We start from the raw sequence: 27,838 nt of genomic DNA, 5'->3' as shown, positions 1-27,838 counted from the left end.
TGAGCGGATTGATCGAAAACTGATGAAGATTCAGCCATTGTTGCAGGTGAGAAGAAGATGAACAATGGAGAATCGCCGATGTGTTCTTGAGAGAGAGAGAAAGTTTGGGAAAGGAGTCCAAGAGGTTCGAGAAAATCTTTTATACCATCTCTTAGGAGAGAGAAAAATCTGTTTGTGATGATGACTGAATCTCTTAAACGTCGCCTGAAAATACGCGATGTGACAGGTTGGTATCCCTAGAAATACGTCAGCAGGCGTGGGTATGTGAACCGTTTCAAATTCACGCGCCTTTTTCGACCTTAGCTCCTTTTCAAATTTCGAACCGTTTCAACTTCATGCTGACTCACCCTTATATGATTTTTATCAAAAAAAAAATCACCACCATAAATTAGATACCTCCTTTCGCGTTATTGTAATCAACTGTCGCTTCTTCATAATAAAGGAAACCACCATATTTGTTATAGTCGAAAGCATAAATCTGAAAATTGCCATTAGTACCACGAACAAGAATTTGGAAAATCATAAAGACCTTCGTGCAAGAGTGTGCCAATGATAAAGAAATAAAGCAAAATATTTGTGGGATTTAAGTGATGTCTTTTGAGACATGAAACTGATGATCCCGGGCACGAATCTCGTTCTTCAAAGTCAAGAGAGACTGAGAAGTGTTTGTGTGGTTTCCCGTGAAATACGATCAAATGTTTGTAGAGAAACATTGAAAGGCATCTTTTTCAACTATAGGCTTTACTAGGTGGCTTACCTTCAACCGAACCTTGATACTTGAAATAAGACCGAAAGTAGGGTGAAGTACTTGTGAAACCGATGTGGTTTTTTGAACAAGTAGGTTTGACAAAATATATTAAGTGACTAGAAATTAGTAAGAAATCTAAAAAAAAAATAAACTGGATCTTATGGGAAGAAACGTCCTGGTGTTAGACAGTTTCATAAAGATCACGCAAAAAGAAAAAGAGATTCCGTGAGGTAACAAGTAATAGCTTGAACATTAGAGTGTTCACCGTCAATGCTTCCAAGGTGTTGGATTTTGGGTTTCACTTAGCACGTGGTAAACGAAACTAATATCATCAACACAGAGATTGTGTAACCATAAACCTCAGTGGTAATTGCTGAGAGTCTCAAGGGTTACTTTTATGAAACGGAACTTATATGGATAAATGTGAGGTGGTTAAGGAACCGAAAGTACCTCTGTTCTATTAGAAGGACAAAGCAGAAAACTCTTAACTCGCTATGAGAAGAGTTAGGTAGCTCGTGACTTGAGTGATTCAAGCAGTCTGATTTGGAAGAAACGATTGGTGTTTATCGAATCATTAAGGCTTCACTCAGAGTCATGGAGGCTTCGGTCCACATGCAGCAGCATGCTTCTAGGGTCACTTAACTAGTACAAAGAGAAGAAGATTATACCTGCCCCATCATCATCGTGTTTCGCATCTGTGCATCTTGAATTGATGTTTAGAATAGAGATATTAGACAAAAACAAAAAGAAACATAGAAATATTTTTGAAGCTTTTGGATTTTCTGAAAAAAAAAACAGAAATGAAACTGAATGTAAACACTTGAAAGAATAAGAAAGCTTTACAAGATTATACAACCGAAACCATTCCTTAGAAAAGATAAAGCGAAATAGACCGAGCGTTCGGTTCATTTCGTTCCCAAAAATTTAAGAACCGAAATAGACCGAGGGTTCGGTTCATTTCGGTTCCAAAAATTTAAGAGCCGAAATAGACCGAGCGTTCGGTTCATTTCGGTTCCCAAAAATTTAAGAGCCGAAATAGACCGAGCGTTCGGTTTATGTCGGTTCCCAAAAATTTAAGAGCCGAAATAGACCGAGCGTTCAGTTCATTTCGGTTCTCAAAAATTTAAGAACCGAAATAGACCGAGCGTTCGGTTCATTTCAGTTCCCGAAAATTCAGGAGCCGAAATAGACCGAGCATGCGCTCTATTTTGCTTATTCAATTTTAGTGAGTAGAAGAAGGTTTCGGTGCTGACTCAGCTTCCATCATTCCCAAGCCTTGGAGTATCTTGTTAAACCTTGCTTCTGGTAAGGCCTTAGTGAAGATGTCAGCCAGTTGATCTGAGGACCGAACGAAGTGAATTTCAACATTTCCATCTTCAACGTGGTCCTTGATGAAGTGATATCTCAGTGCGATATGCTTTGTCTTGGAGTGTTGCACTGGATTGTGACATATGCGTATTGCACTTTCAGAGTCACAGTATAGAGGGATTTTCTTCATGCTCAGGTCATAATCTCTAAGTTGGCTTTGTATCCATATGACCTGTGATGTGTAGGACGTTGCAGCAATGTACTCAGCTTCGGTTGTGGAGAGGGACACACAAGTTTGTTTCTTGGACTGCCAGCTGACAAGTTTGCCATCTAGGAACTGGCATCCGCCGGTTGTGCTCTTTCGGTCCAATCCACATCCACCAAGATCAGCGTCTGAGAAAGCTTGAACGAAGAAGCCAGATTTTGTAGGATACCAAAGACCGAGAGACGAGGTTCGCTTTAAATACCGGAAGATATTTTTCACTGCAATCATGTGAGGTTCTCTTGGATTAGCTTCAACCTGGCACAATAACAGACAAAAAACATTATGTCTGACCTACTAGCCATTAGAGATGGGCACAAAAACCGGATTGGGCTCTAGGATCCGATCCGATCCGAAAACCGGATTTGGTCAAAACCGGTTTTGACCGAACCGGATCGGATTAAACCGGCCACCGGATCGAAACCAGATTGAGTATTCGGACAGCATTTCGGATTGACTTCGGATTGAGAACCGGATTCGGTTCAAACCGGATCCGAAACCGGATTGAAACCGGTTTTTTTTTTTACCGTTGAAATTTCGGAAATTTGAAATTTTTTTTTTATAGCCGTTGGTAAGGGGAAAAAACGGCTAGTTTGACTTTTCTTGACTTTTTTGCCCTTCCAAACACATATAAATACAACCTATTTGCTCCATTTACATTTTACACACATTTCTACTACTTTCTACTTCTACTTTATACTTTTATTTTCATAATCTTCCAAGAAATGAGCTCTTGAAATTCTACCGCGGCTCAAGAGTCGGATGCAACGGTGGTTAAAATCTTACCAACCACTCGGAGTAAAGATGTTTGGGAACATTACGATTTGTGTTTGTTGTCGAACGGGAAAGAAAAAGCAAGGTGCAAGCAATGCGGGATGTTTTTGGGAAAAGATGGCAATAGTACGTTGAGGAGTCATACAACAAAAACGTGTCCGGTTGTAAAAGGTCAAGGCGATCCGGATCAACCAAATATTACTCCCGACGGTTCGATCTTTATTTACAACAATGATGACATTCGTGAAAGCTTTTGCAAGTTCGTCATTCAAGAGGGCTTGCCTTTCAGCCACTTCGACAACCCACGATTAACAAGGATTTTGCGGGAAAAAATGCAACCACAATACCGGCAAGTAAGTCGCACTTCTCTTAGACGTGATGCTTTAAAGTATTGGGATATAGCCAAAAAAGATATGCAATTGGGATTTTTAAATATAAAAACCGGTGTTTCTTTAACGTGTGATGTTTGGTCCTCCACCGGTACTTGTCCTAAAAGCTATCTTGCCGTCACGGCACATTGGATAGATCCCACTACTTGGGTAATGAACAAACGAGTTATTGCTTTTGAACTTTTTGCGCATCCTCACACGGGGGCACGATTATTTGCAATTTTAGTAAGCGTTATAGAGACTTATAATTTACGCGACAAAATCTTCTCTATTTCGTTTGACAATGCAAGTAATAATACCGTCGCGGCAAAAAGATTAATTGCAAAATATAAACCTATTTTGGATGGCTCGTTTTTTCATACTAGATGTGTTTGTCACATTATTAATCTTGCGGTACAAGATGGTTTAAAAATGATAGATTCGACGATTGAAAAATTCAAAACTGTGTTAACTAGAGTTTTTGGAAAAAATAAAGCTACAATGGAAAAATATCGAAAGTTTGCCATTTCCATAAACGTAACTCCATATAGTCCTCAGTGGGATGTTGACACTAGATGGAGTTCAACATGTATGATGTTTGAAAGTTTGACACGTCAAAGAATCGTTTTACAATTATTTTACGACACAATTTCAAAAGGAAAAAATCCGGTTTCGGATTATGATTGGGATTTGATGGAAGAGTTTGTGGAAATGTTAAAAGTTTTTAAACAATCAACCACTTTTTTATCGGGCGTGTATTACCCTACAAGTCCGTTGTTACTAAATGAATTATGGTTGATGTCTGCACAATTGGAGCGTTTTGAACAAAGAAGTGAAATATTTGTTTTGGTTACGAGACCAATGAGACAAAAACTAGTCAAATATTTCAAAGAAATGCCACCACTTTTTACTTGTGTCGCGGCATTAAACCCATGTATCAATGTTACGGGTGTAGAGGCTTTGATTACCAAAATTTCTATGTCTTTAAATTTGGACAAAGATGACTCAAACTACATCCGTAACCAAATACACACTTTTAATAATACTTTTACTAATTTGTTTGACATTTACGCTACAAAGTATGGCGATATGTCAAACACTTTTGCAAGTGTAACCGACTCTACTAGTGGTGCATCGGGTAGTGGTGGGGGTCGAACGGATTTTCATATCGACCTCTATAACTACCTTTTGGAGGAACAAAACAAAAGAGCACGCACATTAACCCCTAGTAGCGAACTTGGAATTTATATGGGGTCAAATTTTTTAAAATTCATGAGTGCACCACAATTTAAAATTTTGGATCTTTTGGCTTGGTGGAGAGAAAAGGAAGCACAATTTCCTATTCTCTCCGTCATGGCCCGCGATTTACTAACCGTCCAAGCTTCCACGGTAGCTTCGGAATCCGCTTTTTCTTTTAGTGGTAGAGTTTTATCAAAGTTGAGGACGAATCTTACCCCGGTTGCGGTAGAGGTTTGCGTTTGCTTGAAGGATTACTTGGATTCGGTGGAACGTATACAACACTTGACATCACTAGAAGGCCCACTACCACAAAATGTTGAACCGGAGATCATGGATGAAGAATATGCACAAGGCTTATCAACACCTCCGGAAGACGAAGACGATGACGATGAAGACGAAGACGAAGATGAAGAATATGGTATTGATGACACCCCTACTTATTTGCGTGGCTGTTAAAGAATATTTTAGTGAAGGCGACACGAAGTGGAAGACCACAAAAACTATTTCTATTTGGCTAAATGTTATAACGCCACTTTATTATTATTATTATTAGTTAACTAGTTTAAAAACTCTTTCTAATTCGACGTTTGATGTATGTTTTAACTATTTTAATGAACCTATGTTGCATTTTGTGTTATATATGAGGTCCAAAAAATGTTTTTTTTTTTAAAAAAAAAAAAAAAAAAAACCAAATTCGGATCGGATTTCGGATCGGATTGTAACCGGATCGGATTAAACCGATTCGGATTGGGGCCTCGGAAAACCGGTCAAATCCGGTTTGAAACCGGTTCGGATTATTGGCTTATTCGGATCGGCTATGACGTCATCAAACCGGATCGGATCCAGATTCGGATCGGGTCTTTGTGCATCTCTACTAGCCGTTAGATACATTAGTGACCCTATCATTTGACGATAAAGAGTCATATCAACAGCCGGTTTCTCTAGAGATGGAGTCAGCTTCGTGCCAAATGCCATTGGAGCCTTTACTTTGGAATCTCCCGTCATGCCGAACTTCGTTAATAGAGTCTTCGTGTATGCTTCCTGATTAATGAAGATGCCCTCTGGTCCCTGTCTTATATTCAATCCAAGGAAAAAGTTAATCGGACCCATTGCGCTCATTTCAAATTTAGTCTCCATCAACTTCCTAAATTCAGCTGTTAAGCTAGGATTCGTGGAGCCGAAGATGATGTCATCGACATAAATCTGAACTATCATTAAGTGTCCGCCTTCTTTCTTGCGAAAGAAGGTTGGGTCAACCGAACCTTGCTTGAATTTTTACATTTTGAGAAAACGAGTAAGAGTTTCATACCAGGCTCTCAGGGGTTGCTTCAATCCATAGACTGCTTTATCCAGAATGTAGCAATAATCAGGATACTTCTCGTTCACAAATCCGGGTGGTTGCTCAACATATACCGTTTCTTCTAGTTCCCCATTTAAAAAAGCGCATTTTACGTCTATTTGGAAAACTTCGAAGTTTTTATGTGCAGCATATGCCAAAAAGATTCTTACAGATTCCAACCTTGCTACTGGAGCGAAGGTCTCTTCATAGTCTATCCCTTCTTCTTGGCAATATCCTTTCACCACCAGCCTCGCTTTGTTGCGAATAACATTTCCCTCTTTATCCAATTTATTTCTAAAAACCCATTTCAAACCGACCACAGAGGCGTCCTTCGGTGTGGGAATCAGTCTCCAAACACGATTTCGTTCAAACTCATGGAGTTCGTGTTGCATAGCTTGCACCCAATCAGAATGATCAAGAGCAGCATTTACTGTCTTTGGTTCGACTTTAGGGATAAACGAATTAAACATGCAGAATTCTACTTGAGAGAATAAAGCAGTTTGCTTCGCTTTCATTTGTGAGCGTGTGAGAACTCCCTCAGATGATTCACCAATAATTTGTGTTTTAGGATGATCCTTTGTCTATTTTATGAGAGGAGGGTAATTGGGATCATAGGCAGGATCCAGCTCAGCATTGACTTCTTCTTCCATTTCTGACATATCGCCTTCGTCATTTGCATTTGCATTCTCCCCCTCAAATGGCGAGCCGAATCCTATGTCAGATTTAGTGTTCTCCCCCTCAGATGGATCTTCATGGGTTGGGGCCTTTGAAGGATTCTCCCCCTGGAAAGGCATGTCGTGTGGTTTTGGAGTAGATGATCCCTCCCCCTGGATTATTGAGATTTCTCTTGGAGGGTCACCAGTAGCTGGATGATCACTTGCTACAGTAGGTTCGCTTTGTGTCTGCTTCTCGGTTGGTTGGTGAGGTTCGCTTTCCATCTATTTAGCAGCTTCATCGATGATTTTCTTCAAGTTATCGATTTGGTTATCTGCTGCTTTTGCTTCTGAGTGGATCGCCTTTTCTGGTTCATCAAAAAGTAGCATGTACTCAGCAAACGGGTTAGCAATAGGAACCGAGACCTGACCAGATTTTGGAAAGATTTCCTCCGTTGGACTTTTTGTTGTTCGCATTTTCTTCATATAATTGTCGTCAAAAGTGACATAATAGGTTTCTTCAATCTTCTTTGAGCGTTTATTTAGAACCCTATATGCTTTTAAAGTAAGCGAATAACCGAGAAAGATTCCTTCGTCTGCCTTAACATCAAACTTGTTTCAGTTCTCTTTGGAGTTGAAAATGAAGCATCTTGAACCGAACACGTGGAAAAACTTCACATTTGGCTTTCGACCATTCAAGATTTCATACGGAGTGATGGCTAATCTCTTGTTCTGGAAGGATCGGTTCTGAGTGTAGTATGCAGCAGCAATTGCATCAGCCCAAAAGTATAGTGGAAGAGAAGCGAAGCTCAGCATAGTTCGGGCCGCCTCACATAAAGAACGGTTTCGCCTTTCAACGATCCCATTCTGCTGTGGAGTATAGGGAGCAGAGAAGTTGTGACTTACTCCCTTTTCAGCCAGAAAATCTTCGAAATCTTTATTCTTGAACTCAAGAACATTGTCGCTTCTTATATTTCGTACCATATTTCGCAGCTAGACTTCCACTTGTTTGATAAAAACCTTCAGCTTGGGTGTCGCCTCTGATTTCTGTTTAAGAAGAAAAACTCAGGTGAAGCGAGAAAATTCATCTACTATTACTAGTATAAACTTACTACCACCAAAGCTCTCAATAGCCGAAGGACCACATAAGTCGATGTGCAGTAGTTCGAGGGGTTCGATGATCTTTGTATTGATGCGAGTAGGGTGACTCTTTCGGCTTTACTTGCCCATTTCGCAAGCTGCGCACAAATGTTCCTTGTCAAATTTGAGAACAGGAAGTCCACACACGTGATCACCAAGCACCAGCTTATTAATATCTTTGAAGTTCAGATGGGATAGCCTTCTGTGCCACAACCAACTTTCATCTGAGTTCGCCTTTGATAGCAAACATATTGCTAGTTTTCCTTTTATCGGGTTGAGATTTAGAGGAAACATCTCCCCTTTTCGCTCAGTTTTAACAGAAATTTCTTCGTTTGTTTTTCAATTATTTCAGAGCCCTCATCGTCAAACGAGACTTTCAAACCGGTTCCTGCGACAAGTTGAGAAACGTTGATGAGGTTGTGCTGCAGTCCTTCCACGTAGGCCACTTTTCGTATTGAGAACTCTCCGTTGGTGATCATCCCATACCCTTTAATCGTTCCGAAAGAGTTGTTTTCGTATTTCACACATCCACCATCCTTAAGGGACCGAAACTCCCTAAGCTCTTCCCTCTTTCCAGTCATGTGACGAGAGCAGCCACTGTCAATATACACTTCTTCTTCGAACTGCTCGTCACTTATTACTTGCAAAAATTAAGCAGATTTAGGAACCCAAAGTTTTTTGGGGCCTGGTGAGACTTTTACAGAATAAGGAATTGCAGCCGAAAGATCAACCATATATGTTCTTTTTATTAATGTGGTTTCATCTTTTCGTTTGATGGTGTAAACTTTGATTTTATTTTTATCTTGTTTTAACCGGTGTGTGTTATTGTTAGTAGGTTTCTCAGTAGATGTTTTCTTGGAAGTTCTAGGGGTAGCTGACTTTTTGGTGTTTTGGACTTCAGTATCTGAGTACAGCTTTCCCTTTCCTTTGACGTCCTTCACAGAGTTGGGTTTAGGATGAGAGTGAGGAGGATGGGATTTAGGACCGAAACTTGACTTTCGGTTCTGAGCTCTTGTGTTAGGACCGAAACTGGACCTTCGGTTTTTGGCGTAGTAGGAGCTGGGACCAAAACTTGTCTTTTGATTCTCGTGACCACAAGTATTAGGGCCGAAACGTGTCGTTTGGTTCACCTGACGGTAAGATTGATGATGATTGCTAGAATGAGACTTGGCCTGTGCTTCCTTTTTTAGAGTAGAAGCTTTTTCAGAGCGAACATAAGAGGGATTTTGGGAGTGCCAAAACTGCTTTCTCTCATTAAGATTTTTCATATATCTTTTGTTCCTCTGTCGTTTCTGTTCAGCGAGTTGCTCTTGAGTCAAGTGAATGTTGGCTTTAGGTTTCGCTTTCTTCTCATTAGCATCGGTTGTTGTTGACGAATCGCTGGTAGCTTTCAGTGGTTCCTCTGGTATATCTTTTGTACCACTTGTGCTGGGTTTATCGAAGCTTGAGGGCTTGTTGATGGGTTCAGGTATGTATCGTCCCTTAACTCTCCATGAGGTTTGCTCTGACAGACCAACCGTTTCTTCTGTATTATCGATGAGAGCTGACCAGAAGATGTTATCACACCCTTCAGCATTATCTTTGTCAACCATTGATGTTAACTCCGCCGTTTGCTTCTTAGTTACACCAGTTACTGCATACACTTGGTTTGGAGTCGTTTGAACCTTCTGATAGACAACAACTTTTTCTTTGAGTTTCTTGGATTTGTCTTTTGACATCCAAGCGTATTCAACCGAATTTTCAGATACGAGGGGTTTTGTTGGTTCGGGTTCGCTTTTAATGAATTCTGAACAATCGACGACGTCTTCTACAGAGATTTCACTCATCTCACTCTCCTCATGAAATTCAAAAGTGGTTTCCAAATTTATTTTATTTTCTGAACTCAATTTGGCGTTGGATGAGTCAAACTTTTGTATAGTTTCGGTCTTTATTTTTAATTTATCGTTTTCGTCCAGTAAATTCTAATCATGCATTTATGTTCTTTAGACTCAATGAAAGATTCAATTTTGTCCATTCCATATTTGTAGGTGATAGAGATTTCATCCGAGGACATTATAGATTCATATTCAGCAATGATTTCGTCCTCCTTAAATTCAAGGAAAGGCAAAATCATTTTATGAATCTGTTTTCCTATCTCACAATCTAAATGTAACTGAGTGATATTAGTATATAAGGATTTAGCAATCAAACAGAAAACATTTCTTCGTTTCAAAATTTTCAAATTGTCTCTTTGCAAATAGATAAGTTCATCCCTAGCCCTACTTAACTCTAACTCCTTCTGGTGAATCCATATTCTTCTCTCCTCACTCTTGGAAGACTCCCTGCTGAGTTGGTCAGTTAGGTTAGAATTGGCTAAGCGAGTTTGCATAAGACTACCACTTCAATTGGAAAACTTGGATTTTAAATCATTTAAGTCTTTTTCATAGTTTGTTATTGGTACTTTATGAGATTCTAGGATAGTTTGTACCTTCTTGAACAACTGATCGCAGTCGCTGATCTTTTCACTCATGGGCTTGGTAGCGAAACATCTGTCTTCCATGACCTTCGCTTCCTCATGCTTACTTTCGGTTGTTACCATTAAGCATCTCCCAGCCGACTCAGCAACTCCTTCTCTCGCCACAAATGCTCTTCCATGCGAGGGTCTTCGTACCTCTTCATCCTCAGAATCTGTAGACCAAACTTCCACTCCACCGAACTCATCATCAACAACGTTTTCCTGCACAATCAAAGCATTCATGGAAACGTTAGCAGTTTTCTTCTTCTTTATCTCCTCCAGCTTTCTCATGTAGTAAGTCTCGTCATCTTCACCATCCTTCTTCTTAGCTATCTTCCTTAGCATGCAATCCTTGGCAAAGTGGTTCTTGTCATGACAGTAGTTGCAATCGTACCCTGAGTCTCCCACAAGCTTACTCTACTTCTTTTGATCGTCTTTTTGAGTGGCGATCTTCGGTTCTTCCTTCACTTTTTCAGAACTATAGCTTCCCTGCCAGTTTCGATTCTTGTTGATCGGGAACTTTCTGCGAGCAAACTTCTTTGGGTTAGTCACCATCATAGCATATTCTTCGTTGGATAGATCACATTCAGACAAATCAGATTCCTCTTCCTCGTTTGCTACATTTTTGCTTTTAGAAACGAGGGCCAGTGAACCCACACCCGAAACTACCTTCGCATCCTTTGTCACCACGCTTTCATGAGATTTTAGAATACCCATCAGTTTCGCCAGTGAATATGATTTAAATTGCTCATGTTCACAGTCGAAACCACCGCCATCCATTCGGGCCTTAGTCCATTCATGAAGGTAACCTTTTGTTCAATCACCTTCCTTTCAATGCCATGCTTCATCATCTTACTGAGCAGATGATTGAATCGCTCGAATGTCTGAACAAGCTTCTCTTCAGGTTTCTGTTCAATAGCACCAAACTCAGAGAGCAAAAGGGTTTAGATCGAGTGCTCTAGATCTTCATATGTTGAATATAATTCTTTCAACCTATCCCATATTTCTTTAGCTGTTGTGCATGAACTCACCAGACGAAAAGTATCGGATTGCAATGCGAATCGGATCATCCTCATGGCTTTAACGTTGCATAACACCTTGTCTTTTTCATCTTGAGGCATCTTATCTACGTCCGCCAGGAGTTGATTATACTCTTTTTGAGTCTTGACTGTTTGGTTTGTTCCATAGTGAACAAACGGACCCAATGTTATTGCTTCCGAGATCAAGTAGCCATTATCTTCAGATCCAACTACGTATTCTTCGAAGTGATGCGCCCACACTTCATAATATTGAGTATAAAGAATGAGAATTCTTGTAGTTAATCCAATACTGTTGGAGATGTTGATTGGATTGATTTGAGAGTCATCGTGAGATATGATGAACGTGTTCTGTTAGAATCAAACTTGTAAAGTTGAACTTAGGGTTTTATCAAACACTAGAGATACCATCGACAGTAGGAAGACAGCGTCTTTATATTGATAAAAGCGGAAACCCTAAAGGATTCTTCAAACAGAAGAGATCTGTATGTATTACACAGTCTCCTGCTCTGATACCAATTGTTGGAATATTAGAGTTGTAGATCGATATATTCCAAACAGAAAAACAATATTTAATCAAGCAAAGAACACGAGGATGGATCAATGGTGTCGAATGATTAATAACTCACACCTCAGAAGAGCTCGATGAAGAACTTCGATTGTAGAGGTATGCTAGGGTTACAATGCAAGTAATTAATGAGAACGACCTATCTAAAAGCTATACATGCATGCAATATTTATATGCTAACCCTAATGTTTATCCACGGTTGGACAGGCCCAAACCGGGTAAACTAAATGGACTTATGACCGAGCCCAAAGACGCAACACCAGACCCAACAATATATATATATATATATATATATATATATATATATATATACTCAAAATTATATAAAACAACTTTTGTTTTTCTAAAACAACGTTTGTGACAAAAATGCATGTAACTTTTGTCACCAAAAATAACAATTATAGAGTTGTTAAAAAAAATATGTTTGATTTTTCTTGCAAAGAGAAAACCATCCATGTTTTCCAAAAACAAAGATTCATCAACTTAACAAATAATCTAACTAATCTTGCAAAAATGGCTCTAATACCAATAGTTGGGATTTTATTCCAAAATAGTTTCATAGACAAAATAAAACTAGTTTTATACCCACCAAGGATCATGTTGCAAGAACTTAGAAAGATTAAACAAAAGCAAAGAAGAATAAAGTGAAACAACCTTCAAAGACTTTGATCCTCATGGGAGGTTGGAAGTTGATGAAAATGGCATGAAGTTATAAAATAAGAGCTCTCTAGAAGTATCCACCAAGCAAGATGAAACCATCATTAGATGCTAGTCATTCACTTGTAAAATGTTGTTCTTCAGCTTTAAGACATTCCAAAATATGTTAAAGAGAATAAACATTTAAGACTTTCATTTCTAGCACTTATTGGAAGAAAGAAGAAGAGAGGGAATGGCATGCAAACCCGGAATAGAGGCACCGCACCAAACCACAAAATCATCCAAACCCTCGGGGAGCGCGAGAATCGGGGCCTCACAGAATCTATGCCTCAGAGTCTAAAAATCCAATTGTTGAGATCAGGCCCCCATCGAAAAGTCACATTATTTTTTGTCAAAATGGTCAAAGGCACAACAATCTTGGAGAAATCCTGGATAAATCTCCGATAATACCCTGCGATACCTAAGAAACTCCGAATCTCAGATGCAGTACTCAGAACTTCCCAATGCATCACAACCTCGATCTTGGCCGGGTCAACCAAGATTCCCTTCTGGTTAACGATGTGCCCCAGAAACTGCGCCTCATGCAACCAAAACTCTCTTTTTGAGAATTTTGCATAAAGCCTCTCTGTAACATCCGAAATCTGGAAGAGGAATTGTTGAGAATAACCCAAGTTCTAGGTCAGCTCGACGAGTTGGAGGGACCAAATCGTCGTGTTGAAGATGGGCAGATCGCGAAGGTTTAATGAACCAACTCGACAAGTTGGGGAGCCTCAACTCGACGAGTTGGTAGCTGGGAAGGAAACCCTAATCTTTAGGGTCTTCCACCCTATTTAAGATCCTTAAGTCCTTTTGTTGGCCTCCTTATCAGCCTCCATTGTTGTCCAAACCCTAAAACGAGTTGTAGCCCCCATTGTCAAGATTTTGGAGCCTTGGAAGGAAGTTTGTTGTTCTTTTTGAGCATTGTGAAGGAATTAGAAGATCTTGAAGTTTCTAGCTTAGGGAAGGAAGTCTTGGATCTAGAATCCCTCCATTTCTTGCAGTCATGCTAAGGTATCAAGTTCATACCTTGAATTGTAGATGATTAAATCTCCTTATTTTGGGTTTTGTTGTGTTTTGGCCTCCTTTTGGGGATGGTGATGGAGTGAAGTCATTTGAGGGATTATCCCTTCATTTCTAAGTTGGTTTTGGTACCTTTGAGCTTAAAGGTGCAAACTTTATGAGGATTTTGGTGTCATGCACGCATTAAGTCAATTATTAAGTCTATTCCAAGCTTAAGAGTTTTAGTTAGACATCCATGAACGTAAAGTTGGAAACTTTACGTGGTTTTCCAGCTCAAAGAAGTCTGATCTATGTTTTGGAGTCATGTCCCTATGGATTAAGTGCTTAATGTGTTAAGCGGTGGGTTTCTCGTGAACTCGGCGAGTTTGTTGGATAAACTCGGCGAGTTTTCTCGGTTTTACCCGACATTTTCATACTGATAGAGGAACTCAGCGAGTTTGTGGTCAACTCGGCGAATTGACTTGGTTTTTCCCGATCTGTGCAGTTGATGGAGAAACTCGACGAGTTGAAGGACAACTCGACGAGTTGGGCCAACTTGGACCGTTGACTTTGACTTTCGATTTATGTCTTTGACCAAGTTTGTCCCAAGGGGTGCTTGAAGTAATCTGAACTGTAATAAGGTAAATTATAGGCTTAGGATAAGGCCCATATGGGGTTGGGCCCGATTTGGAAAATTTGGCCATTACTGGGCCTTTGTGGATCTTTTGGTTTTGGGCCTCAGTTTTGCTGCATGTTGGGTCAGGGGTAAATTGGTCATTTTACCGCAAGTATGGATTATGGATTATAGCATGGAACCCAATTGCTAATTGGGTGGGTTGTTGGTATTGATAGCTCGGGAAGTCGGTTGGGCAGCAGCTAGGGATTTCTTTCGGGGAGCTTCTTTATTCGAGGTGAGTTGTCCTCACTGTACTTGCGGGTCGAAGGCACCAATGTCGGACCATTGGATTGATATCCTGTTATGCATGTTATTTTATTATTATGATCTTTTAGATCGGTATCCTGGTAGATAGGATGTTGCTATGTTGTTATGATCTGTTAGATCGGTATCCTGGTAGATAGGATGTTGTTAAGTTGTGATGATTTGTTAGATCGGTATCATGGTAGATAGGATGATGCTATGCTTAGTGATCTGTTAGATCTGCCTGTTATCTGTGCTGGCTAAATGTTTTCCAGTAGCATATGTTGATGTAGAGTGGTTGGTTTGAGACTGTACTGCTTAGTGCTGCCAGTCAACAAACCATGTAATGTTTATATCGGTACATTATATGTATGCTTATCTGTTATGTATATGTCGACATGGTTTGTGTGTGGTTGGGTTGAGGCGGACCTGCTTTGAGCTGAAGGCCAACAGACCCAGGGTGTCCAAGATAGACTGAAGGCCAGTGGGGCATACTAGTATGGCCGAAGGCCCAGAGAACGGTCCAGACAGCTGAAGGACCGATGAGGCGGTCCAGACATGCTGAAGGTTCTATGAGCATACCAGATAGACTGTACGCCGGCGGGGCATTCCAGTCAGACTGAAGGCTCTGTGGGCATACCAGATGGGCTGTAGGCCGGTGGGGCGCTCCAGTCATGCTGAAGGCTCTATATGCATGTTGTTATTTATATATGTTATTTGGTTGGGTGTTGGTACTTTGGGGGAAACTCACTAAGCTTCATGCTTACAGTTTTGGTTTATGGTTTCAGGTACTTCAGTGGATCATGGCAAGGTCAAGGTGTGACCGTACACATCCTCACATTTTGGACTTACGATTTCTGGGAAACTCTGATAATGTGAATGTTTTGAAAACTATGTTGAAAGCGATTCTGATTTTTAAACAATGTTTTGGGAACAATGGTTTTTTGTAAACACTTCCTTAGAAAAAGGGTTGTTTTGAAAAGTTCGAATTTATGGAATTTTTATGGATGTTACAAGTTGGTATCAGAGCCTTGGTTTGAGTGAATTGGAGGAACACTCGTGTGAATCCAGTCTCAAACTAAGGAAAAAGATTTTCAAAATGATTTTCACATGGTTTTCAAAATACTTAAGGAGTATGTGATGTGTACGATCAGTCAAAGCCAGTAAGTAGACCCCAAAATACCATACTGTTATGTGATATAGTGATATGTTAGAACAGCATGCTAGTGATAGGCTAGGGATCTTTAGGAATTGCATGATAGAATTGCCTGATTATATGATGTCTAATTTCCTAGGATTCTTCTTCATATGAAATTGACATCATTACTGTAGTTGCTTAGTGTATGCATCATAGCTATACATAACTAAGATTCTATAGCCTGAGAATGTTTGGTTTGGCCTTATTTCTTGTTCTTGTTTGATGAAGGGCTTAGGGTAGGATCAGATATTTGACTGTCTATAGGATCCAGTGTTATGTATGGATAGCATACACGAGTGTTGCAGTGTTTAGCGGGTCGGCATGAGGAAGGATTAGCCACTCTAGGGAGAGTGAGAGCAAGGCGAAGGTGTACCCGTGGTGTGGGGAGTTGAAGATCGAGGATTTCGTATGAGGATCTGTCTGATTTTATTGTATTTTACTGTCAGTCGTCTCCTCTGCACGAATGCTGCTTGCGATGTGCTTTGTGGAACTCGTGAGTAATGAGAGTTGGCTATTGGGTTACTATGTCAAGTCACATGTGAAAAGGTTGGATAATCTCAGAGTGATGGATTTGACTCTACTGTGCAGCTCTTCTTTGAGTTCAACCGTTGTAGGGATGAGTCTGTTACTCGAAGGATTATCTGAGCTTTGTTGCATGTGATTGAATTCATGGAATAGCTAATTGACATTGTGACTAGTTTTTCAGCAGTTGATGGCAGAGAAGTGTGGAACCCTAGAATAGCCTAGGGAGTCCTTTAGTGAGGTTGTTTCGATGTTGAGCAGGTTTTAGGAATGTTTTGTGACTAGGTCGTAGTGGACCCGAGATAATTCTTGAGGAAATTATGGATAGGTGTGGAAGGTACTATTGGGCCCATACTACTGAAAGCACAGGATCCATACTCGGTTCAAGGAAGATTTCGGGAAATCTAAGGGTTGGTCAGGGAAGATAACATGGTTGGATACCATGGTTCGAGGCAGTGGTTCCGTATCTGTCGATCTTTTGGTGTAGGCTGCCCATGAAAGGATAGGTTTTGTGTTTATTCGGGCCCCTGTGGCAATATTGAGGTGGGTTGAGTGGTTCAGACCCAGATGAGTATGTTGGTTGGAGCTCTCAAAGGTTTGGCTAGGGGTCGTGCCTTGGGACTCGTCACTCGGGGAGGAAGTGATTGATATGACCGGCTTGGAGACTACATCTGGGATTTAAGTAGCAGATTGTTGGATTAGATTGTCGTTATCTGTGGCAAGGATCTTTCCTTTCAGATTTTCGAGTTCGAAGAAGTGGTCAAGCTTGTGACCTCCCAAGTTAGGTTGGTTTCTCAGCTTGAGGTTTGTTGGTTGCGGTGGTTGGCGACAATATGTCAGTGCCGGTGTGCGCAAGTGGTTTGATGTGGCACGAGTACCTTAGCAATGCGAGCAAGGGCCGTATTCTTGGGAAATGAGAAAGTCAGGTATCGGATTGTCGTGTGGGTTGCAACCAAGGGGTGTATGTATGGATAGTAAATTGGTAGTTGTCTATTCTTTGTAAGTGGTTATTATGGGAAGTTTCGAGGTTTTCAGCTGTAAATCAGGTTTCGCATGGGGTTCGTTTGATCCGTATCTGGAAGACCATTTTGTGGATGATATTCATTTCATGGTCAAGTATGGTTGTACCTGGATGGGCCGCTTGGGTTATGCCTTGGTTTCACCACCAGTGGGCGGTGGTTCAAGTTCTAAGTGGGGGAGAATTCGGATTCTCAGGTGGAACGTCAGTCATTGAAGGTTCTGTTAGTTCGCGGTTTGGTTTGCTGCTTTCAGATTTGTTAGGCAGATGTTGTTTGGTGAACCCTGTTCAGAAGCAGGTATGTTCAGCTCCGGGGGGTTGTGGTTTCTCTGGTTTGGATGCCAAGGTATTCGAGACCATTGGTCGTTGAGTTCGTTATTCAGTGGGGATTCTCCTAAGGATTTAAGTGGTGAGAGTTAAAGATCAAGGAATGCGTCAGCTGCCTCCTGTTCAGTATATTCTATGTTCCTTTGGCCTTCAGGTGTGTTTACCCTCAAGGGTAGAGTGGGAACTTGGTTCATAGCAGACTCGGGTTTTGGTAGCCTTCCGGATCATCTTCGAGGTTTTCTCAAGCTAGTGGTGTAGTAATGGAATCCGTTCAGTCTCAGTCCAGTATAGGGTCTTGTTTTGACCTATCGTGAAGATGTTTTCTGTTTTGATTAAGGTGGCATTTCGATTATCTCTGGTGTTTCTTTTCTTTTCGGATGAGATTATGGGTTTCTGAAGTATGTGTATGGGGGTGCTCCTTGTGAGCTGAGCAAGAGGGCATTGGGGCTCTTGGTTCGAATTATGTGCATGGTTCTCTTGGGTTTCAGCTTCCGATTTGGATCAAGAGTGCAACTGTTATTCTATCTGCGGATCGTGTGTGACTTTGATTTCATAAGGTTTTGATCGGTAGCTGTCTTGTGGTGCTTAGTTGGCATTGTAAGGGAGTTGTTTAGGTTCCTACAAGGTAATGGAATGAAATGGGTATCTTCAGGCCCGGGTGCTGGGCCAATGATGCGATGACGACAATGTCGGTAGGTTATCAGGGACATTCCAGTCATAGGTTTTGGGCCTAGTGATCGTGATGGTTCATTTCTTCTACTTGTAGTGCTTCCGGTGTGGACGCGTTGATGGGGGTCGGGCGAGTCGTAAATCTGTTGGTTGGATAAAGGAAGCAGTAAGGATTGAGGGAAGTATCCGTCAGGTATCAAAAATTCTCGGCAGGTTGTATGAAATAAATTCCAGTTGTTCGCAAGCGGTTGTTCGATTTGTGATTCTCAAGTTGGAAATTTCTTGTAAGTCGTAAGTTCTTGGTGATTATATCGAGTGGACGCCAAGGTGGGGGTGCACCAGAGCCGGTAAGGGTTGGATGTATCGTAGAAGCTCATGGTTTGATCGTCGTTGCTCGATGAAGCAGTGGTTGGTTTTTGCATAGCAAAGAGTCAAGGGTTTTTGAGATTTTGGGTTCATCATATGGTTCGATTTTGGTTTAAGTTCGCGGTCAGTGTGTTTCGAGGATCATTCTTCATAGTTATGGTAGTGCCCCAGTTAGGGAGTGGTGGTAGAATCAAATGGATATTCATCAGTTTAAGGGAAGGTTCCGTGAGGAGGTATCATGGGTAGCCATTCTCAAGCAAGCTTTTGGTGGAAACTCGTGTTAGGAATCGCGAGTGGGTCTGTGCAAGGTCTGTATCCAGAACGGAGGGGGTTAAGAAATCTGTATGTCAAAGGTATCAGCTGAAGGGTTAAGGATTTAGCTTATGTGTCTGCACTGGGATGGCTTCATCTTGTGAATGAAGGGTAAGTGATGAGGTTTCGGGCTCTTAACAGCAGTGTATCGGCCCGATAGTCGAGGAAGTTTGTATTTTATATCTCCTGTGTGTTTATGGAATTGTTATCATCAAAGGTTGGATAGATTGTTCGATGGATAAGTGGCATGGTTTTAGAAATTGGTTCGATAGTGAATCATAGTGGGTGGTCTGTCAGGAAGTCAGGTCAATTTGAGATTCCGGGTTTCAGGAGTGGTAGAGGTGGTTTTGCGAGGGTTGAAGGTCCGTTCTTCTTCAGGTGGTGAGTAGTAATAGGATTGGTTCCAGTTGCCTTGGGGAGGCGATAGTTTTTCTCGGGTTGTGGTAGCGCGGTTCAGATTGTTTGGTGTGATGAGAAAAGTAAGGACGGATTCCGAGGACGAAATTTAATTTAAGTGGGGGAGAGTTGTAACATCCGAAATCTTGAAGAGGAATTGTTGAGAATAACCCTAATTCTAGGTCAACTCGAAAAGTTAGAGGGGCCAACTCGTTGTGTTAAAGATGGGTGGGTCGCGAAGGTTTAATGAACCACCAACTCGACGAGTTGGCAGCTAGGAAGGAAACCCTAATCTTTAGGGTATTACACCCTATTTAAGATCCTTAATTCCTTTTGTAGGCCTCCTTATCATCCTCCATTGTTTTCCAAACCCTAAAACGAGTTGTAGCCTCCATTGTCAATATTTTGGAGCCTTAGAAGGAAGTTTGGTGTTCTTTTTGAGCATTGTGAAGGAATTAGAAGATCTTGAAGTTTGTAGCTAGGGGAAGGAAGTCTTGGATCCACAATCGCTCCATTTCTTGCAGTGATTCTAAGGTATCAAGTTCATACCTTGAATTGTAGATGATTAGATCTCCTTATTTTGGGTTTTGTTGTGTTTTGCCCTCCTTTTTGGGGATGGTGATGGAGTGAAGTCATTTGAGGGATTGTCCCTTTAGATCTGAGTTGGTTTTGGTACCTTTGAGCTTAAAGGTGCAAACTTTATGAGGATTTTGGTGTCATGCATGCATTAAGTCAATTATTAAGTCCATTCCAAGCTTAAGAGTTTCAGTTAGACATGCATGAACATAAAATTGGCAACTTTACATGGTTTTCCAGCTCAAGGAAGTCAGATCTATGTTTTGGAGTCATGGCCCTATGGATTAAGTGCTTAATGTGTTAAGGGGTGGGTTTCTGGTGAAGTCGACGATTTTGTTGGATAAACTCAACGAGTTGGCTCGGTTTTCCCTGAAATTTTCAGACTGATAGAGGAACTCCGTGAGTTTGTGGTCAACTCGGCGAGTTGACTTGGTTTTTCCTGATCTGTGCACTTGATGGAGAAACTCGACGAGTTGGGTCAACTTGGACCGTTGACTTTGACTTTCGATTTATTTCTTTGACCAAATTTGTCCCAAGGGGTGCTTGAAGTAATATGAATTGTAATAAGGTAAATTATGGGCTTAGGATAAGGCCCATATGGGGTTGGGCCCAATTTGGAAAATTAGGCCATTAGTGGGCCTTTGTGGATCTTTTGGTTTTGGGCCTCAGTTTTGGTGCATGTTGGGTCAGGGGTAAAATGGTCATTTTACCCCAAGTATGGATTATGGATTATAGCATGGAACCCAATTGCTAATTGGGTGTGTTGTTGGTATTGATAGCTCGGGAAGTTGGCTGGGCAGCAACTACAGATTTCTTTCGGGGAGCTTCTACATTCGAGGTGAGTTGTCCTCACTGTACTTGTAGGTCGAAGGCACCAATGTCGGGCCATTGGATTGATATCATGTTATGCATTGCTATTGTATTGTTATAATATGTTAGATCGGTATGCTGGTAGATAGGATGTTGATATGTTGTTATGATCTGTTAGATCGGTATCCTGGTAGATAGGATGATGTTATGCTTAGTGATATGTTAGATCTGCCTGTTATCAGTTCTGACTATATGTTTTCCAGTAACATATGTTGATGTATATGTCGACATGGTTTGTGTGTGGTTGGGTTGAGGCGGACCTGCTTTGAGCTGAAGGCCAACAGACCCAAGGCGTCCCGGATAGACTGAAGACCAATGGGGCGTACCAGTCAGGCCGAAGGCCCGGACAATGGTCCAGATAGGTTGAAGGCCCGATGAGGCGGTCTAGACATGCTGAAGGATCTGTAAGCGTACCAGATAGACTGTAGGCCGGTGGAGCGTTCCAGTCATACTAAAGGCTCTGTGGGCATATCAGATGGACTGTAGGCCGGTGGGGCGTTCCAGTCATGCTGAAGGCTCTGTATGCATGTTGTTATTTGTATATGTTATTTGGTTGGGTGTTGGTACTTTGGGGATACTCACTAAGCTGCGTGCTTACAGTTTTGGTTTATGGTTTCAGGTACTTCAGTGGATCGTGGCAAGGTGAAGGTGTGACCGTACGCATCCTCGCGTTTTGGACTTATGATTTTTGGGAAACTCTGATAATGTGAATGTTTTGAAAACTATGTTGAATTTTAAACAAGGTTTTGGGAACAATGGTTTTTTGTAGACACTTCCTTAGAAAAACGGTTGTTTCGAAAATTTTAAATTTATTGAATTTTTATGGATGTTACACTCTCCCTCCTCAGGGTCTCCAACACCTATCGCAAATGCTGCTTGTGCTGATCCTTGGTCTTGGAGTAGACCAGAATATCATCAATGAATACAATCACAGACCGATCCAACATAGGCTTGTAGACCCGGTTCATGAGGTCCATGAACGCTGCCGGTGCATTGGTGAGCCCGAATGGCATCACCACGAACTCATAATGACCATAACGAGTCCTGAAGGTTGTCTTCTGCACCTCCTCGTCTCTGAACTTCATCTGGTGGTACCCCAATCGCAAATCGTTCTTGAAAAACCAAGACACACCCTAGAGCTAATCAAACAAATTGTTAATCCTTGGATGTGGGTAACGGTTATTCACCGTTAGCATATTCAACTCTCGATAGTCAATGCACATTCTATGTGAACCGCATTTCTTCTTCACAAATAGAATCGGTGCTCCCCACGGAGAACTGCTCGGAAGAATAAAACCCTTATCTAGAAGCTCCTGCGGCTGCGTAGACAACTCTTGTATCTCAGGTGGCGCCAGGCGATACGGTGCCTTGGCTATCAAAGCCACACCAGGTACCAAATCAATCTGAAACTCAACCTGCTAGGAACCCTATTCAACCATGCTGCAGATATCTCCTGTCCCTCACAGCCGAACATAAAGTTGGCCGATGCGAAGCTCTCTCACCAAAAATAGTCAGTTCTCCCCCACTTGGGGTTCGAACTCTCACCAGCTGCCGCTCGCAATCAATGACGGCCCCATTGGGGCCCAACCAATCCATCCCGAAGATATCCTTTGATCCTCTCAAGGGGATCGGCACCACTTGAACTAGACTACATCCTCGAAGTTTGTTACAATGAACAAATCAGGGTTGTGCTCTCGCATCTCCGCCTCGGGTTCCCAGGTCCATGCAGAACCCTTCCGATGCTGCCACTGGACCTCGACCAATAACACCTCCTTGTTACGCAAAACCTTCGTCTATCGGTCTAAGATCGCCACCAGCATCTCCACATAGTTTAGGCGATCATCGACCCGAATATCATCTACAGGAACAACTATGGACTTATCGGCTACACACTTCCGGAGCTGCGAAACATGGAAGGTGTTATGGATCTGATTGAGCTCATTAGGAAAATCCAGCTGGTATGCTACCCTGCCCACTCGAGCCGAAATCCTGAAAGGTCCGATAAATCTGGGGCCCAGCGTGCCCCAATTCCGAAAGCGGTTAACACCTTTCCAAGGTGACACATTCAGAAGCACCAAATCTCCTACCTGAAACTCAAGGTCCGAACCGCCGATTGGCATAACTCTTCTACCAGCTTTATGCGACTCGTAATCTATCGCGCACCTGCTGAATCAACTCCATAGTCTTGAGTACAACTTTTGTACTCCCCATGACTCGGTGCCCGACTTCCCCCCAGCAAACCGGGGTCCCACACCTTCTTCCATATAACATCTCAAATGGCGGTCGGTCAATACTAGCATGATAACTGTTGTTGTAGGAGAACTCGGCCAGTGGAAGGTAAATGTCCCAACTTCCTCCAAAATCCAACACACAAGCTCGGAGCATATCTTCGAGCATCAGAATCATCCGCTCGCTCTGGCCATCGGTCTGAGGGTGGTATGTTGTACTAAAATCCAACTGAGTACCCAACTCCTCATGGAACTTCCTCTAAAACTTGGAGGTGAAACGAACATCCCGGTCTGAGACCACCAAAACTGGCACCCCGTGCCGAACTACCACCTCCCGAACATAAATATCAGTAAAATTCTCTGCGGATATGCTCTCGGAAATCGGTATAAAAATGCCACACTTGGTTAGTCTGTCCATAATAACCCAGATAGAATCAACACCATGTGTTGTCCTTGGCAAATTTGTAATGAAATACATAGTGATCTCCTCCCACTTCCACATGGGAATGGGTAAAGGTTGCATCTTGCCGTGGGGTCTCTGATGCTCGGCCTTGACTTTCCTGCAAGTCAAGCATCGTTCAACAAACCGAGCTATCTCCCTCTTCATACAGGGCCACCAATAACTCAACCTCAAATCCTTATACATCTTCGTGGCCCCCAGATGGATAGAAAACTTTGACTTATACGCCTCCTACAGAACCCTCTGTCTCACCCCACCTGATGTTGGGACCCAAACTCTACCGCACTGAGTCAACAATCCTCGAGTGTCCCAGGAAAACAAGGGAATTTGTCCCCTGATCCGCTCGGCCTTTCAGTTCTTCTTTTTCAAACCCTCAACCTGAGCTTCCTTGATCAAATCCAACAAAGGTGAGGTGAAAACCATCCTCAAGAAAACATCTCTGATGAAGAACTCTCCGCCTTGCGGCTCAAAGCATCGGCCACCACACTGTCCTTCCTAGTGTGGTATAGGATCTCACAATCGTAATCCTTTATCACATCCAGCCATATTAGCTGCCGCATATTTAGATTCGACTAGTCCATCAAATAAATCAAACTCTTGTGGTCGGTGTAGATAGTACACCGAACCCCATACAGATAGTGCCTCCGGATCATTAGGGCAAAACCCACGGCCCCCAATTCCAAATCATAACTGGGGTAGTTCGCCTCATGAGGCTTCAGCTGCCTCGAAGCGTAAGCAATCACGTGAACCCTCTGCGTAAGAACGGATCCTAAACCCGAAATAGAGGCGTCGCAGTAAACCACAAAATCATCCAAACCTTCAGGAAGCGATAGAATCGGGGCCTCACACAATCTCTGCCTCAAAGTCTCAAAAGCCAGCTGCTGATCAGGCCCCCATCGAAAAGTTACATTCTTCTTTGTCAAACGGGTTAAAGGGACAACAATCTTGGATAAATCTTGGATAAATCTCTGATAATACCCTGCAAGACCTAAGAAACTCTGAATCTCAAATGCGGTCCTCAGAACCTCCCAACGCATCACAACCTTGATCTTGGTCGGGTCAACCAAGATTCCCTTCTGGTTGACGATGTGCCCCAGAAACTGCACCTCACGCAACCAAAACTCACATTTGGAGAATTTGGCATAAATTCTCTCCCTCCTCAGGGTATCCAACACCTCTCACAAATGTTGTTCGTGTTTTTCCTTGGTCTTGGAGTAGACGAGAATATCATCAATGAATACAATCACGGACCGATCCAGCATCGTCCTGCGGACCCGGTTCATGAACATTGGTGGTGCATTGGTGAGCCCGAATGGCATCACCACGGACTCATAATGACCCTAACAAGTCCTGAAGGCCGTCTTCTGCACATCTTCATCTCTTTCCCTCATCTGGTGGTACCCCAATTGCAAATCAATCTTGGAAAACCAAGACGCACCCTGGAGCTGATCGAACAAATCGTCAATCACTGGAAGTGGGTAACGGTTCTTCACCGTTAGCTTATTCAACTCCCCATAGTCAATGCACATTGTGTGTGAACCATCTTTCTTCTTCACAAATAGAATCGGTGCTCCCCATGGAGAACTGCTCGGACAAATAAAACCCTTGTCTAGCAGCTCCTACAGCTGCATAGACAACTCTTGCATCTCAGGTGGCGCCAGATGATACAGCGCCTTGGTTATCGGAGCCGCACCGGGTACCAAATCAATCTGAAAGTCAACTTGCCTCTCGGGTGGCACTCCTGGTAAATCCTTAGGGAAAAATCAGGGAAATCCCGCACAATGTGTATCCTGCTCAACTCCGTCGTGTCCTCAACCCACGTGTCAGAAACATAAGCTAGGAACCCAGAACAACCATGTTGCAGATATCTCCTAGTACTCGCAGCCAAACAGAGAGTTGGCCCATGTGAAGCTCTCTCACCATAAATAGTCAGTTCTCCCCCACTCCGGGTTCGACTCTCACTAGCTACCGCTTACAATCAATCACGGCTCCAATGACCAATCCATCCTGATGATAACCTTTGATCCTCTGAAGGGGATCGGAACTAAATCAATAGAGAACCTCTCGCTAAACATGTTCAGGACACACCCACGGAAAATCTTCGAAGGACTCATGGTACGGTCATCCGCAATCTCCACCTCTAGAGGGGAATCCAAGGTCCCCAGAGCATCTCGAAACTTCTTGCTGAGCGCAAGAGATACGAAGGATCGGGTAGCCCTCGAATCAAATAGAACATGAGCAGACAAACCATTGACCAAAAAGGTCCCTATACAAGATCACAATAATCATAAGCATAAAAAAAGAAAGCAATAAAAGATAGAGATAAAACACATACCAGTCACCACATCCGTTGCCGCACGGACCTCATCGGTGGTCAGCTGAAAAGCCCTGATCTTAACCACAGGAGCCTCCGTCTTGCCCTGGCGGCCGTCAGTAATCCTCAAGGTGGCTGGCGCAGGCGCCGCCACTACTCCCCCAGATATCCTCAGACAATTGGCATTTTTATGGCCGGTCTGATTGCAATGAAAGCAAATCAAAGCCCTCTTTGGGTAATCCCTGCTCACATGGCCCGACTGGCCACAACTAAAATATATTGATCCTACTGGTCGGAAAGCTCCAATGTGCCGCTTTTCGCACTTCGCACAACGGTCTCGGCCCTGTTGGCCCCTGGTGTGAGCATCAGAGGTCTTGGGCCTCTTAGTCTGGCCCACTGATGTCTGAACCTGCTCCGGCTTCCGCTTCGTCCAAAGCTCCAACTCAATCTCCCGCTCGCGGTCCTTCTCGATCATATCATTCAGGGTCTTGCACCCTGAAAAGCTCACGAACTCCCTGATATCCTCCCTTAACATATCGTGATATCTCATCTTCATCATCTCCTCATCCGCAGCGTAATACGGGACCAACAATGCCCTCTCCCTGAATTTGGTGGTAATCCCCGCGACAATCTATGTAGTCTGGCGAAGGTCCTGGAACTCCCTTGCCAGCTGCTGCACCTTGATAGCCGGTGCAAACTCCCTCTGAAACTTCTGAACAGAGTCCTCCCATGTCATCACTGCCACTGTTGCCATCCCTACAGCTCGGGTAACCTCCTCCCACCAGTCTCGTGCTCTGTCCCTTAGTAGGCAGGACGTGAATCCCACCTTTTCCCCCTCATGGCAAAAGATCGTCCGTTGAGCATTCTCCATGTCAGCGATCCAGTGACGGCTAGCGATGAGTTCCTTAACCCCAAAGAACTCAGGAACCCCACAAGCCTTGAACTCCCAAAATGAGGGAGTTCGAGCTCCAATATGACCCCCAACAATCTCGGCTCAAAAACTCTTGAGCCTCTCATCCATCAACTCTATAATCCCCTTCTTCATGGTACAAACAGTACAGGGGTAGCATCCAAAATACCACGAGTAACCTCAGCCGATATGAACTCGCGCATCCTCTCATCAATTGGTTCAGCAACTGAACCAGAACCCAACCCTAAACCTCCACGAGTAATCATCACCATCCTCAAACTAAAATACAGCATAATAACAATCAGATATGACTCGAGGGAAATATTCCCAAAACAAAGGCATCCTTAGAGTTTTCAGGTCTGCCCTTGTCTCAGGTACAGGTCTTGTGCTTCCAGTAGTACAAGCCTAATACTACCTTCCACACCTACATATACCTTCCTCAAGGTCAATCCTGATTCCTCTAAGTTACCACACTACAACCATAAACAAATCTTATGCTTCACAACATACATATCCTAGACTCTCCTAGGAATTCTCAACTCTCACCACTCGCAGTACCAAGAACCTCAATCAACACCGCCGGTTGCCTTATGCATGCAAGTTTTACACAAAATAAGATCACATAGACTATCAAATGAAGATTCTACCCTAATTCCACAACCAAACAAGGAACATGAAATGAGGCTAAATCGATCATTCTAGGGCTATACAATCCTAATCATATAAAACTTTGAAAGCATACACTTAGCAAATAACTGAGCCTATATCAATTCCAAGTAATACATGACATCAAGTTCTATTGGGCTATAAGGCATCACACAAATCAGGCAATTATATCATATGATTCCTGAATGTATCCTTAGCCCTAATCTAGCATGCAATTCTCATATCAAGCACACTAATCATAACACACAAGTATGGTTAACTTGGGAACCACTTACTTGAACTCGGTCGATTGCACGCATCACACCCCCTCCTTTTTTTATAAAAACTTTTTAGAAGTTTAATTTTTTATTTTCTTAAGAAAATTATCATTTCCTCAGTTTGAGTTCTGACACACCCGTAAGTATGCCCGGACCCCTCAAACCAAGACTCTGATACCAACTTGTAACGTCCCAAATAGTAATA

Source organism: Lactuca virosa, chromosome 4 (assembly GCF_052849685.1).
Source record: "Lactuca virosa cultivar CGN04683 chromosome 4, Lactuca_virosa_CGN04683_v6, whole genome shotgun sequence".
Lineage (NCBI taxonomy): Eukaryota > Viridiplantae > Streptophyta > Magnoliopsida > Asterales > Asteraceae > Lactuca > Lactuca virosa.
Note: the sequence above shows the minus strand (reverse complement) of the source record.